Source organism: Lucilia sericata, unplaced genomic scaffold, assembly GCF_015586225.1.
Source record: "Lucilia sericata isolate MDLA Ls3-8-SP2 unplaced genomic scaffold, ASM1558622v1 Contig000006F_arrow, whole genome shotgun sequence".
In the NCBI taxonomy this organism is placed as follows: domain Eukaryota; kingdom Metazoa; phylum Arthropoda; class Insecta; order Diptera; family Calliphoridae; genus Lucilia; species Lucilia sericata.
The window spans coordinates 869370-883548 of NW_023994047.1; the positions used below are offsets into that span (position 1 = coordinate 869370).

The 14179-nt window shown below is 28.5% G+C and overlaps 1 protein-coding gene and 1 long non-coding RNA gene across 2 annotated transcripts in view; one reads left to right on the forward strand and one right to left on the reverse strand.

Moving 5' to 3' along the window:
• The window catches only part of LOC119602341, a 195030-nt gene that overhangs the window by 39155 nt on the left and 141696 nt on the right, over window positions 1-14179 (reverse strand). Inside the window, exon 4 of the long non-coding RNA XR_005231334.1 lies at window positions 12671-12756. This is a non-coding gene — a long non-coding RNA (uncharacterized LOC119602341). The remainder of the gene's footprint in view (window positions 1-12670; window positions 12757-14179) is intronic.
• LOC119602269 (high affinity cGMP-specific 3',5'-cyclic phosphodiesterase 9A) overlaps window positions 1-14179 on the forward strand; it is a 130552-nt gene that overhangs the window by 39109 nt on the left and 77264 nt on the right. The window lies entirely within an intron of this gene.

Here is a 14179-nt window from a genome sequence, read left to right on the forward strand (position 1 = left end):
TGTTTGTTTGTTCTATTTTACTACCGCCATCACCATCATAATTATCATCATTGTCATTATGATTACAATGTCAAAACATTTCACACACTTATGGCGGGATATGGGACAAGTGCTAAAAACACTCTTCAGATAATATGTTGTATAAATATTTTAATTATTTTTTTATTTAAATCCAACAATCATATAGTGTTTAATTATCACAACATCTGCCTACTTTTTTATTATAACTTTAAATGAATATTCAAATAAATTTAATAGGTTTTTTTTACAATTTTTATATAAAAAAGTTTGTTATTGTTATAAAAACTAAATTTAAATATTTATCAAGCATATTAATGTGTTTTTTTGAAATGTTTTTTTTCACTTTTTTTTTGCAATTAAAAGTAGTTCAATTGTTAAAACTTGTTGGTTTTTTTTCTGTTTTTGCTTAAAGTAATTTATGTAAGTATGTCATAAAATATAAAAAACCCGTTAGTATTCATTTAAATTTATCATTTATACGTTTACAGAAAGCTATTTTTTTTATAAGGGTAACTTCCGTTTTATATGTGTAAGCTTGTAGATTCTAGTATGTATTTGTTTGTTTGAGAGTGTATGCGTGGGTATTTGTCACATTTCATACCAATTTTAAAAAGCTGTGATGATGATGATGGTTTTGTTTGCAACAACAACAACAAGAATACAATAGTCTCATTCAAAAACTTTAACACTTGTTTTATTTTGCTTTTTATATTTTACCCAGAATGCAAATTTATTTTATGGTTAATGTTTGTACTTTTATGTAAATAATATTTGTCATGTATACCAGCATACAGTGGGGGGCAAAAATGGGTATTAAAGTTTTTTCAAACTAATAATAAGAAATAAATTTAGCTAAACGTGTTATTAGGAAACTTCATTTTTAAATTTAAATCAATTTGTTCAAGAAAGGGGCGTGACTTAGAAAAATATGCTTAAATTACCAAATTGTGTTATTTATGTATAAAAAAATTTAAAAAAATTAAAAATTTTAGTTGTTTTTCCAACAATTTTCTTTCAAAAGTATTTTATAAATTTTACTTATTTTCGTTGTCGTTAGTTAAACTTTTGTCTCCCACTGTTCTCGATTACCACTTTATTTTTATTTGTTATATTATTGCCTGTTCACAAATGAAAATCAAATATAAATGAAATGAAAAAAGAGTCAAAGTGGTGTAGGGGGTGGTGTCGTTTAAAGTAATCCCATATTATATTTTCTCTTATTGTAATATATGATGTTAGTATGTATTTTGGAAAATTTGTTGGAATTTAAAGCAATAATATTTATATTTTATTTGCATAATAACACTAACATACTCCCCCCCACTCACACACACATATACACAAAAAGGAGCAACTAGGTTGACACGAAAAAAAGGATTTTTTTTTATTACGGTACAATGATTTTGTATCGTTATTTGAATGTTATTTATGTGTACTAACAAAAAAATATGAAAAACAAAGTAAAGCCTAAAAGCATGTCATAGATTTTACTTTATACATATGCATGTTATTCATGTATATGTTTATAAATATGAATTTCACAAATAAAATAAACAAATGCTATTTTTATTTTTTTTTTAATAATTTTCAATTCCTGTTGATATAACTATAACATACTATAATTTTTATATTTCCTGGTAGTTGATGTTTTACTTATAAATTTCAAATTTAGTTTTATAAAATTCCCTAAAGGAGTGTATTTATGTTAAAATGTAATAAAAATGTGTAAAAATGTATATAAAATTATTATTGCTTTTTCGTTGGAAATTGTCAATTCTAAGAAATTATTATTTATTTAAAAGCAAATAAAATTAAAGGATTAAAGAAATTACAGTCACCCGAACAGTAATATAGAAACAATAACAATAAAACAAGTTAAATAGAAATATATTATTTAAAAATAAAGAAGCTTTAAGCAAATATACATCTATCACTAGTGGGCTCCCTATTAAGATGTACCTCCTCATCGGCTGACGTTGATAACGTATGCCGTCATGTAATTACTACAAAAAACATCCCATATATATTTACGCACTTTTAATTGTAATTCATTTATAATCCTTACATGATTTTTCAGCAGTTATTTTCTTTTTATATCCACTGGCTTAAGTCTACCATGAGTTGAACTGATTATATTGCAAACACAATTTTCCTTCATAAACAAACAATACAAATTGATTTTAATTAAAACGAAAAAAAACAGAAAAAAAAGTAAAGGAAAATTTTTGAAATATTAACTACAGCAGAGGAAAATAATATAGCAGAGTAAAGACTAGTCTTTAATCGAGAGTATAGGCTAGTCTAAAGTCCAGAGTATAGACTGGTCTATAGTCCAGATTATAAACTAGTCTATAGTCCAGAGTATAGTCTATTCTATAGTCCAGAGTATAGACTGGTTTATAGTCCAGATTATAAACTAGTCTATAGTCCAGAGTATAGACTAGTCTATAGTCCAGAGTATAGTCTAGTCTAAAGTCCAGAGTATAGACTAGTCTATAGTACAGATTATAGGCTAGTCTATAGTCCAGAGTATAGACTAGTCTATAGTCAAGAGTATAAACTAGTCTATAGCCCAGAGTATAGACTAGTCTATAGTCCAGTGTATAGACTAGTCTATAGTCCAGTGTATAGACTAGTATATAATCCAGAGTATAGACTAGTATATAATCCAGAGTATGGACTAGTCTATAGTCCAGAGTATAGACTAGCCTATAGTCCAGAGTATAGACTAGTCTATATTCCAGAGTATATACTAGTCTATAGTCCAGAGTATGGACAAGTCTATAGTCCAGAGTATGGACAAGTCTATAGTCCAGAGTATAGACAAGTCTATAGTTCAGAGTATAGACAAGTCTATAGTTCAGAGTATAGACAAGTCTATAGTTCAGAGTATAGAATGGTCAATAGTGCAGAGTGTAGACTAGTCCAGATATAATAGATAGATTATAAACCATTCTACACTTCAGAGTATAGCCTGTTGCCTAGAGTATAGACTAGTCTATAGGCCAGAGGGTATATAGTCTAGAGTGTAGTCCAGATTATAGGCTTGCCTCGAGTCTAGACTAATATATTGCTTTTTATTATAACCAGTCTGCGAAATTCCCTATTTCGCAAAAATATTACATAAAATTAACCAAATGTTTGCTCTTTAATTTATGTTAAGTTTTATTGTTATGAATATTACATATTATTTTTTTTTTGTTCCTCCAACAATTATAATTAATTGATGTCAATATTTTTTTAGTATTTTCAAAATGTGTGTGTATAAGTGCGTCAAATACATCCACATATCTACATATATATAAACCGAACACAGTCAGGGAGATAAGAATAAAAGCAAAGAAGCAACTTGAGTGAAACTGATTAAAATGGGGGGCAAGACTGTAATTTAAAATTAAATAACTTGCCCACAATTTTTGGGCCACAAATGTGCTTAAACCTTTTTAGATGTTACTTTTCTTAGTTTATTATTATTTAAACCATATTTGTATCATCTTGCCTGTACTCTCAACCAGTTAAAGTCAATAATCATGTGAATTGCATTCAATTAATTGTTGGCTTAAGAGCAGAGTTTATATTTTATGTTTACAAGTATTTTAATGTATAATACACATATTATGTTTGAAATTATTTGTATGTATGTAGCAGTAGCAGCTGTGATATATTCCAATGTAGCAATGGATTAAATACATTTAACATACAGCAACAACTACATTAAAATGTTTTTATACCCGCCGACTTAAGTATACATTTATGTGGATTTTTTTTTCTTCATAAATAAATGTGTACATTTGTAGGTACTTACGAATATGTCTAAATAAATCCAATTAAATTTTATCACATAAACAGACCACCCACCCGGGCAAGTAACGCCAATCAGTCGTGTATTTAATAAAATTGGCGGCGTAAAAATGTTTTACAACATACAAGTTTACTTATGATTTTTATATATTTATACACAAAACATTACTTTTTCGCTTTTTTACGAGTTTAACATTTGAACTCAAAGTTTCGGAACAGTTGGGGTTAAAAGGGGTCAAAAGAGGTTAAGCAACAAGTGGTTATATTAACAATATGGCTTAGAATTGACTGGAAGATTATAGCTGTTTTATTTTCTTTGAAACTTATTTGTTTAATACTTATTTAATTGTATATAATATTAATCATACGTCTGGTGTAAACTTACAACTAAATAATTAATATTAATCATACGCACAAATTATTAAAATTCATTCAAATCAATTAAAATAACATGTTTGAAATCTATCTTTTCTGCTGAAATTGTTTATTTAATATTTTTTAAATATTGCCTGTTTTCTATTAAAAAAAATTATTAATTTTTTTTCTATGAATTTAAAAAAATAGCATTTAATTTTAATAATTAAACTTAACGCTATCTATACACAATGAAAAAGTTTTATGCAAAAACTTTAGCACAAATATTAGTTAAAAGCTGTCATTTATAAAGCAAAAGCTGCAGGAAAAAAAGAACTATATTAACAATTCCCAGGCTTTTACACTGCCAACAAGTCCTTAACTCTTGCTCTAAGGATAAAACACAAATATATTTCTATGTGTGTGTGTGTTTGTGTGCAGGAGTTTGTCATAGTGTTGGCATATTTAGTACAAACACGCGTTTGCATTGTTCTAGTTTCAGTTAATAGTAAAAAAACAACTGCAAAAAAGTAAGAAAAGGCGTGACTTTTTTGCTATATTTTTTTAATAGACAATTAAAAACTTTTAAATTTTATTAACGTTAAAAGCCACATGTATAGCGGCAAAAAAAAAGCGAAAATGGCAAACTGGGGAAAAAATATTTTTCAACACATTTACACAAATAAAACTGTAGTAGAGTGAAGGAAGGAAAAAAAATTTGATTATATATTTTGTTAAATACTTTTAGCAACAATATCAATTTATTTGTTTTTTCATGTTAAATATATAGATATGTTTACATGTATTAATTACATACATTTGTAAAAACAATGTTGGGTAAAGTCAGGCATGGAAAATTGAAATTGTTAAGTTTACAAAAAAAAAAAAACTATTACTATTGTGGGCAAGGCTACAGTCCAGAATGTGGACTAATCTATTCACTAGGCTATTGACAATGATATGGACTACTCTATTGACTGGTCTGTGGACTATTAGATACTATATAGACTAGTTTATTAACCTGTTTAAAAACTAGTGTGTTTACTAGCCTATGGCATAGTTTATAGACTAGTGTATGGACTAGTATACGTATTGGATTATTGACTTATCTACGAAGTATAATATTGGCTTATCTATTAGTTATGCTAATAAATTGACCAATCTATGGATCATCCTATGGAGTAAGCTATTGCCTATTGACTGTGGTCTAATCTATTGATTAGACTATTCATTGGTCTATGGACTGGTCTATTGGCTGGTCTATGGACTATTCTATTGACTAGTAATCTATTACCTGGTCTATGGTCTATTATATAGATTAGTCTTTGCCTTAATCTATGAAGTATTCTATGGCTTATCCCATGAACTTTTCTATGTTCTATAAATTAGTCTATTGACTAGCCTGTGAACTAGTCAACTATTTAGGCTATGGACTAGTCTTTTGATTAGTATGTAAACTAATCAAAAAGCTTATTTATGTACAAGCTTATGGACTGGTTTATTGACTAATATATAGGCTAGTCTATGACTAGCCTAAGGACTACTTAACAAAATGTACTAAATTAGAAAAGTACTGAATTTTCCATCTCTGATTATAATTGTGGTTGTCATTAAATTAAAACAATGTTCCACTCAGTCATGTATGTTTATTGTAGAAATATATATATTCATATCATATCGTTGGACATAATAATTGATACATACATTCATATACATATATACATACACATAGAGAAAGAGAGAGAGCGAGATAAATACGCGAACTAAATTTGAAGAAAAACTTCCTCATTTCGAGATGTATGAGTAAATTTAACATTTTATTTTTTCAAGGACTATTTGGGGCCTTCAGAATATTACAATTTCTCCATAAGTATTTATAAATGTATTGAGAGTAAAAGTAGTATTTGTTGGCCTGCAGAGTATTCAATGTTTTATTAATATTTATATTTAATAAACAAATATTGAAATAAATTAAAATTGATTGATTGATTTCACTTGAATTTATTTGTGTGTGTGTTTGTGTTGATTTAATGATTCATTCATAATATTCACAATATAAAAATAGTTTTCCTGTAATTGTTATTGTTTTATTAAGATGTTATTTTCATTTGTGTAGCAAAATAAAGAAAAAAACAACTCAATTAACTTTTTACTTAAATATGCAATAATTTTAATAATAACAAAAAACAATTAATTAACATTTCATTTATAAAAATCTTTTGTATTTTTTTGATTTCGAAAACTGCAATTATTAAGCTTAATTTTTAGCTTATAAAGCAAAAAAAAAAAAAAAAAAACCTGTAATAATTTATAATATTAAGAAAGTCAGTAAATAAAAGAAATCATTAAAAATCAGACAATATTACTAACTAGTAATAAACAAAGCATACACAATGCAAACATGTTTATATATTATTTACTTAATTTCTACAAACGTAGGCAATTAATATAAAGAAGAAAACGAAAAGAAAAACAACACACTGACAATAATCAGCTTTTTAACTAAAAACATTTATTTCATGAAATTGTATGTATAAATGATTCATTTATAATATTAAATGCAAACAGACAAAGTTGTATAAGAGAACACTCACATAAGTTAGACACAATGACATTGACTACCCACCACTCATGTTTAAGCATGCAGTCTTACAGAGAACAGTTAGCACAAGAAAACAAAAGAGTAGGTTGTACATATACATATGTAGAAATAGTTTCCGTTTCCTTTAACTATATAAAATATTATTATTATTATTATTATTATGACCTAATTTTAATGTCCTTAAAACTATTGTTTAGATTTAAAATTTTAGATTTTTTTTGTTAAATTTAAGGAATTTTGGAAACAAAGTCTAAGGATGTGGAAACAAAAGTACTTTTTGTAACCTTTCAAACGATATATTTACAAATCGTTAACTGAACATGCAGGTTGTTTATATTAATTTTCCTAAACCTTTGATTCTTAAAATAAAAAATTATAAATACAATTATTATTCTCCTACAAAAAAGGATTTACTTTCACAATTTTTTTTTTTTTAATTAAGACAAAACATATGGTGAACCTTTTTACGTTTCCCTAACCCATCTAATACTTGAACCCAGAAATATAAGTTTTTATTTATAATTTTTCAAGCTTTATTATCCAGTTTTAATTGCGACCTAAAATTAATACTTTTTTGGACTTAATGAGAAAAAAGTCTCTCACAATTCTTAAGTAAATATAAATAGAAACAAACAAAAAAATAAAATTTTCTTAGTTCTTTTATGTTTTATTTTAATCATAATGATTTATGATGCATGTTTATACTTAAATATAAATTTACATAAATTCTATTTTTTCCAGATTTTTTCTACCATAAAAATATTTATAATAATAATGAAACGTTAAGGAGCTTTTGAGGGAAAACCAAAGTAGCAGAGTAGAGTATGTGGTTTAATTCTAGGAGTTTTTCAAGTATCGGTTGCTATGCCATTATAATTTTATGTTAATTAATCTTGAATTTTGTTGTGGGGTTTATGAAAGTTTATTTTTGAAAGAGAGAGAAAGAGAGACATGGCCTTTAAGGAGGTTAATGGTTTAACTCTTTTCTGGCAACAAGCCTTTGGTAGATTACCTGTTGAATGTTGGTTTTTTGTTACTTTTGTTTAGTTTCTTTTCGTTATGAATTGATTTGGAAAATATATATATTAACTTATTTAGCTTAAGTATATAAAAGGAATTTTCTAGTAATGCTGCTTAAATGCTAGCTTTTTTCTAGCTAAAATTATTATTTGCATTCCTGCGGCCAAAATATCATAACTAAGGTTAATTTATGTTAAGCGTGCTATTTGTATTAAATGAATATAAATTATATTTTAAATATACTCCAGACAAGTTCTTTAAGAGACTAATAGCCTTAATTATTTCTTACACGCTTAACAATTGTACTATAAGTAACTTAAATGGCTATGAACTTTGGCACACTTAAGGTCATTAGAAAAATATTTGAACTCTGCTGTATTTCTTAATGAGGATTAATTGAAATAGCGTTCTCTTACTAATTTTTTATATTTAAAATAAATTTTAACATTCTCGATAAATGATAACATATGAATTCATCTAGAACTGAACAAGAACTGAAGTAGAACTATAGTAGAACTGAACTAGAACTAGAACAGAACTAGAACTAGAATAGAACTAGAACAGAACTAGAACAGAACTAGAACAGAACTAGAACAGAACTAGAACAGAACTAGAACAGAACTAGAACAGAACTAGAACAGAACTAGAACAGAACTAGAACAGAACTAGAACAGAACTAGAACAGAACTAGAACAGAACTAGAACTAGAACAGAACTAGAACAGAACTAGAACAGAACTAGAACAGAACTAGAACAGAACTAGAACAGAACTAGAACAGAACTAGAACAGAACTAGAACAGAACTAGAACAGAACTAGAACAGAACTAGAACAGAACTAGAACAGAACTAGAGCAGAACTAGAACAGGACTAGAACAGGACTAAAACAGAACTAGAACAGAACTAGAACAGAACTAGAACAGAACTAGAACAGAACTAGAACAGAACTAGAACAGAACTAGAACAGAACTGGAACAGAACTAGAACAGAACTAGAACAGAACTAGAACAGAACTAGAACAGAACTGGAACTGAACTGGAACTGAACTAGAACAGAACTAGAACAGAACTAGAACAGAACTAAAACAGAACTAGAACAGAACTAGAACAGAACTAGAACAGAACTTGAACAGAACTTGAACAGAACTAGAACAGAACTAGAACAGAACTAGAACAGAACTAGAACAGAACTTGAACAGAACTAGAACAGAACTAGAACAGAACTAGAACTGAACTAGAACAGAACTAGAACTGAGCTAGAACTGAACTAGAACTGAACTAGAACTGAAATAGAACTGAACTAGAACTGAACTAGAACTGAACTAGAACTGAACTAGAACTGAACTAGAACTGAACTAGAACTGAACTAGAACTGAACTAGAACTGAACTAGAACTGAACTAGAACTGAACTAGAACCGAACTAGAACTAAACTAGAATTGAACTAGAACTGAACTAGAACTGAACTAGAACTAGAACTGAACTAGAACTGAACTAGAACTGAACTAGAACTGAACTAGAACTGAACAAGAACTGAACTAGAACTGAACTAGAACTGAACTAGAACTGAACTAGAACTGAACTAGAACTGAACTAGAACTGAACTAGAACTGAACTAGAACTGAACTAGGACTGCACTAGAACTGAACTAGAACTGAACTAGAACTGAACTAGAACTGAACTAGAACTGAACTAGAACTGAACTAGAACTGAACTAGAACTGAACTAGAACTGAACTAGAACTGAACTAGAACTGAACTAGAACTGAACTAGAACTGAACTAGAACTGAACTAGAACTGAACTAGAACTGAACTAGAACTGAACTAGAACTGAACTAGAACTGAACTAGAACTGAACTAGAACTGAACTAGAACTGAACTAGAACTGAACTAGAACTGAACTAGAACTGAACTAGAACTGAACTAGAACTGAACTAGAACTGAACTAGAACTGAACTAGAACTGAACTAGAACAGAACTAGAACTAGAACTAGAACTGAACTAGAACTGAACAGAACTGAACTAGAACTGAACTAGAACTGAACTAGAACTGAACTAGAACTGAACTAGAACTGAACTAGAACTGAACTAGAACTGAACTAGAACTGAACTAGAACTGAACTAGAACTGAACTAGAACTGAACTAGAACTGAACTAGAACTGAACTAGAACTGAACTAGAACTGAACTAGAACTGAACTAGAACTGAACTAGAACTGAACTAGAACTGAACTAGAACTGAACTAGAACTGAACTAGAACTGAACTAGAACTGAACTAGAACTGAACTAGAACTGAACTAGAACTGAACTAGAACTGAACTAGAACTGAACTAGAACTGAACTAGAACTGAACTAGAACTGAACTAGAACTGAACTAGAACTGAACTAGAACTGAACTAGAACTGAACTAGAACTGAACTAGAACTGAATTAGAACTTAACTAGGATCGAAAATAACCACATCAAACTAAAATTGTTTTGATTTTTAGTTTTAAATTTAAACTATTTTATTTTAAAGCAAATCATTAATTAAAACACAATTCATCTTTCTTTTCAGGTATTTTAATGACAACAATTTCCATAATAAAATCTGTCTGTGTGGTAAATTATTTCAAACGTTTATTTGTAAACTAAATTTCCATAACAAAAACTCAAGTCACTCAAGTGCAACTTTACACAAAAACACACTGAACCAGGTCTCTGTAGGTGGTAGTAAGTATTTTACACAAATATTTATGTGTTTTTTTTTTCACTTTTTTTGCATAAAATATTCAATTTAACAATCAAAAACAAAGTCGTCCTGGTGGAGTTTTTGCATTTTAAATGTGTACATGGCTGTGTATGAGTGTGTGCGTATGTATATGTTGAGTTTTTCATGTAGAACTTTACAGAAAATATTCGTGTATTTTTTAACAATCTATAAATTTCAAACATACCCCGGGTATGTTTAACTTTATTGAAAGCAACATGCAACAATTTAGTTTGAAAACTTGAACACATACCAACACATATATACATATAACAAAAACGCAATAAATTTTCATTAAAACTAATCATGCAGAGAAAATGTTTGCGAGAGAGTGTGTGTGTGTAACGCAGCACAGACCCGCATGAAACTTTGTTTAGTTTAATATTTATTTGTTTGCAGTGTTGTCCAATCAACAATTAAGTCAGAGAAAGATGGAAACAATCGAGGTTGTGGCAAATAAAGCTGACAACCCAGTAATTGTTGTTAAAAACGTTTTAATTTAGATACTTTTTAATATTAAAAACAAATTGTTATATGGGATTTCAGTAATTCTGTTAGATTTCTTTATCTTTCATAATTTTTTATAGTATATACTTCTGTTTGCGGGAAATTGTCGGCCTTAAAATATTTGTTTGCTGGCCTTATTTTTATGTCTTTCCATTTTCTAAATCCATTTATATGTATTGGCTTATTGACTTTAAAGCAATTCGAAATTGATTTTTCTACATACTGTTTTTATTTCTTTATCATGGCATTATTTTTACCACTCATTCACTCGCACATTTGCAATTATCAATGAGTTTCTGTTTTTTTTCCATTCTCAAATGGACCACAAAATCATGTGGCAAATAAAGTCATGATAGAGTAATACAGCTCAGCGGGGTATTGAAAGGCTAGAAATCATTTCTCCACCATAAACGAGGGATAAATAGGAAGTTTTAAAAATGTGAATTGAACTAGAATTGAACTAGAACTGAACACGAACTGAACTAGACTGAACTAGAACTGAACTAGAACTAGAACTTGATCTAGAACTGAACTAGAACTGAACTAGAACTGAAACTAGAACTGAATTAGAACTGAACTAGAACTAGAACTTATCGAGAACTGAAATAGAATGAACTAGTAACTGAACTATAACTAACTAGAACTGAACTAGAACTTAACTAGAACTGAACTAGAACTGAACTAGACTGAACTAACTGACTATAACTGAACAGAACTGAACTAGAACTGAACTATAACTGAACTGAACTGAAGTTTTTTTTTCTAAACGAACTAGAACGGAACTAGAACGAACTAGAACTGAACTAGAACTGAACTAGAACTGACTCGAACTGAACTAGAACTGAACTAGAACTGACTAGACACTGAACTAGAACTGACTAGAACTGAACTATAACTGGAACTGAACTAGAAACTAGAAACTGACTGAACTAACTGAACTGAAACTAGAACTGAACTAGAACTGAACTAGAACTGAACTAGAACTGAACTAGAACTGAACTAGAACTGAACTAGAACTGAACTAGAACTGAAAACTGAACGAACTAGACAATATAGAACTGAAACAACTGAACTGAACTGAACTAGAACTGAACAGAATGAACTAGAACTGAACTAGACTGAACTAGAACTGAGATTAGAACTGACTATGACAATGAACTGTATAATGAACTGATGAACGAACTAGAACTGAACTATAATGAACTAGAATGAACTAAACCTACTGAACTAGATTTTAACGAACTATATCGAAAACATAGGAAACTAGAACTGACAGAACTGAACTAGAACTGCACTAGAACTGAACTAGAACTGCTAGAACCTAGAACTCAACTAGAACTGAACTAGAACTGAACTAGAACTGAACTAGAACCTGAACTAGAACTGAACTGTATGCTAGAACTGTATTAGAACTAAACTATAATCGAACTATAATCGAACTAGAACTGGACTAAAACTGAACTAGAACTCAACTAGAACTAAACTAAAACCATAATTTTTAAATGCCCCTCGCACTTCTTATTTATAATGCTATTTAAGTGAATTTATATTTTTTATATCGTAAAGTAAAATGTTTAATGCATTTAATGGTTTCTAAGCCATTTGCTAAAGTACACTTACCTTTTGCTGTCCGTAGATGTTAGTTAGATATTTTACTTTGGATTTTGTGGTCACGATTAGCAACATATTGACCAAATTGTTGCAAACTGTAAAGAAAATAAGGGTAAAGTTTATTTTTAAATAGAGTAGTTGTATTTTATAGTAAAAGTTTTCTTTTATGAATGAGACGAAAATACATAATTGTTAAAATGGTTTGGTGAAGAGTTACAGCAAACTTATTCTAAGTTTTTTATACAAAAATATTTTTTGTGTTATTAAAAAGGCTTAGAAGTAGCAGTAGAAAGTTAACAATAAAGAGATTTTGTGGATCATGACTAAGACATAGTACTGATAGCATTTGTGTCAGTAAACTGTTTGTGATTGCTATATAGTCAAGTTAAGTATATCCTATGTTTTTACAAAAATATAATTGTTTTAGTGCAATTAAAATTTATATTATATACATTTAAGATTTTCCATTTATCTGCCATTTTCTTTTTAAATTTAATATATTAAATTTTGCATAAATCTACTTTAGGTCCTTGCTTGTCTCCTTCAGCCTTTGTTCTTTTGCTCCCTTTTTATTTATATAAATAAAAACACTATGAATATAAGCTGGTAACTGTCTATCTGTATCTTCATCTAACATCTTCTTTAAAAACATTTCATTGTTCTGAATATCTGTATATTATTTATATAATTTTTTTGTTTTTCTTATTGTTGTTGTTTTTGTTGCTGTTCACAGGATTTCTTTATGGTAATTTCTTGTTTTTTTGTTTATTCTTGAGGATTTTTCATTTTACATTTGTATGAATTTTTAATAAAACAAAAAAACCAAAAAAACTAACAAACAAACAAATAAAAGTCAAAATCATACACAAGCTGCACAGAAATTAACTTAATGGTTTGTGGAAAGTAAAAATGTTTAAAAGGAGAAGGTGTTGTAGTATTATACCTGGGACAATAATATGCATAGCCACCCACACATATAGAAATGTGTTTTTTTCTTTTTGCACAACATTTGAATATGAATTTAAAAGTACTTAAATATGTATTTTTTTATATCATACTCTTAAGAACAGGATAAGATGTAAGCAGACTAATGCAAATGAAATTGGTCTGTACTAACAGTAGAAAAAAATCTGAAGACTAAAAAGGAATTTTTAGAAAAAAATATGAAAATTCTGAGGTTTCTACACATACACACACATATTTATTAAAGTATTTGTGGGCTTTTTTATATAGTTTTAAATGCCTTGTTGTATTCTCCTATTTTAGTTGTGTTTTTCTAACTAATGTTGGTCTATAAAACTAAAAAGTCATTTTATATATATTTCAAAAAATTTGCATATGTGTGTATAAGGAATACATTTTATATTATAAACACTTTTCCCAATTGGTTTTCTTTATTTATTGGATGTTAAGGTTATTTTATTTCTTTATGATATTAAAGTTTTTGGTTCATTTTACTATAAAATTTTAACTAAAGTTAACTTAGATGAACAATGAACAGAATTAGAACAGAACTAG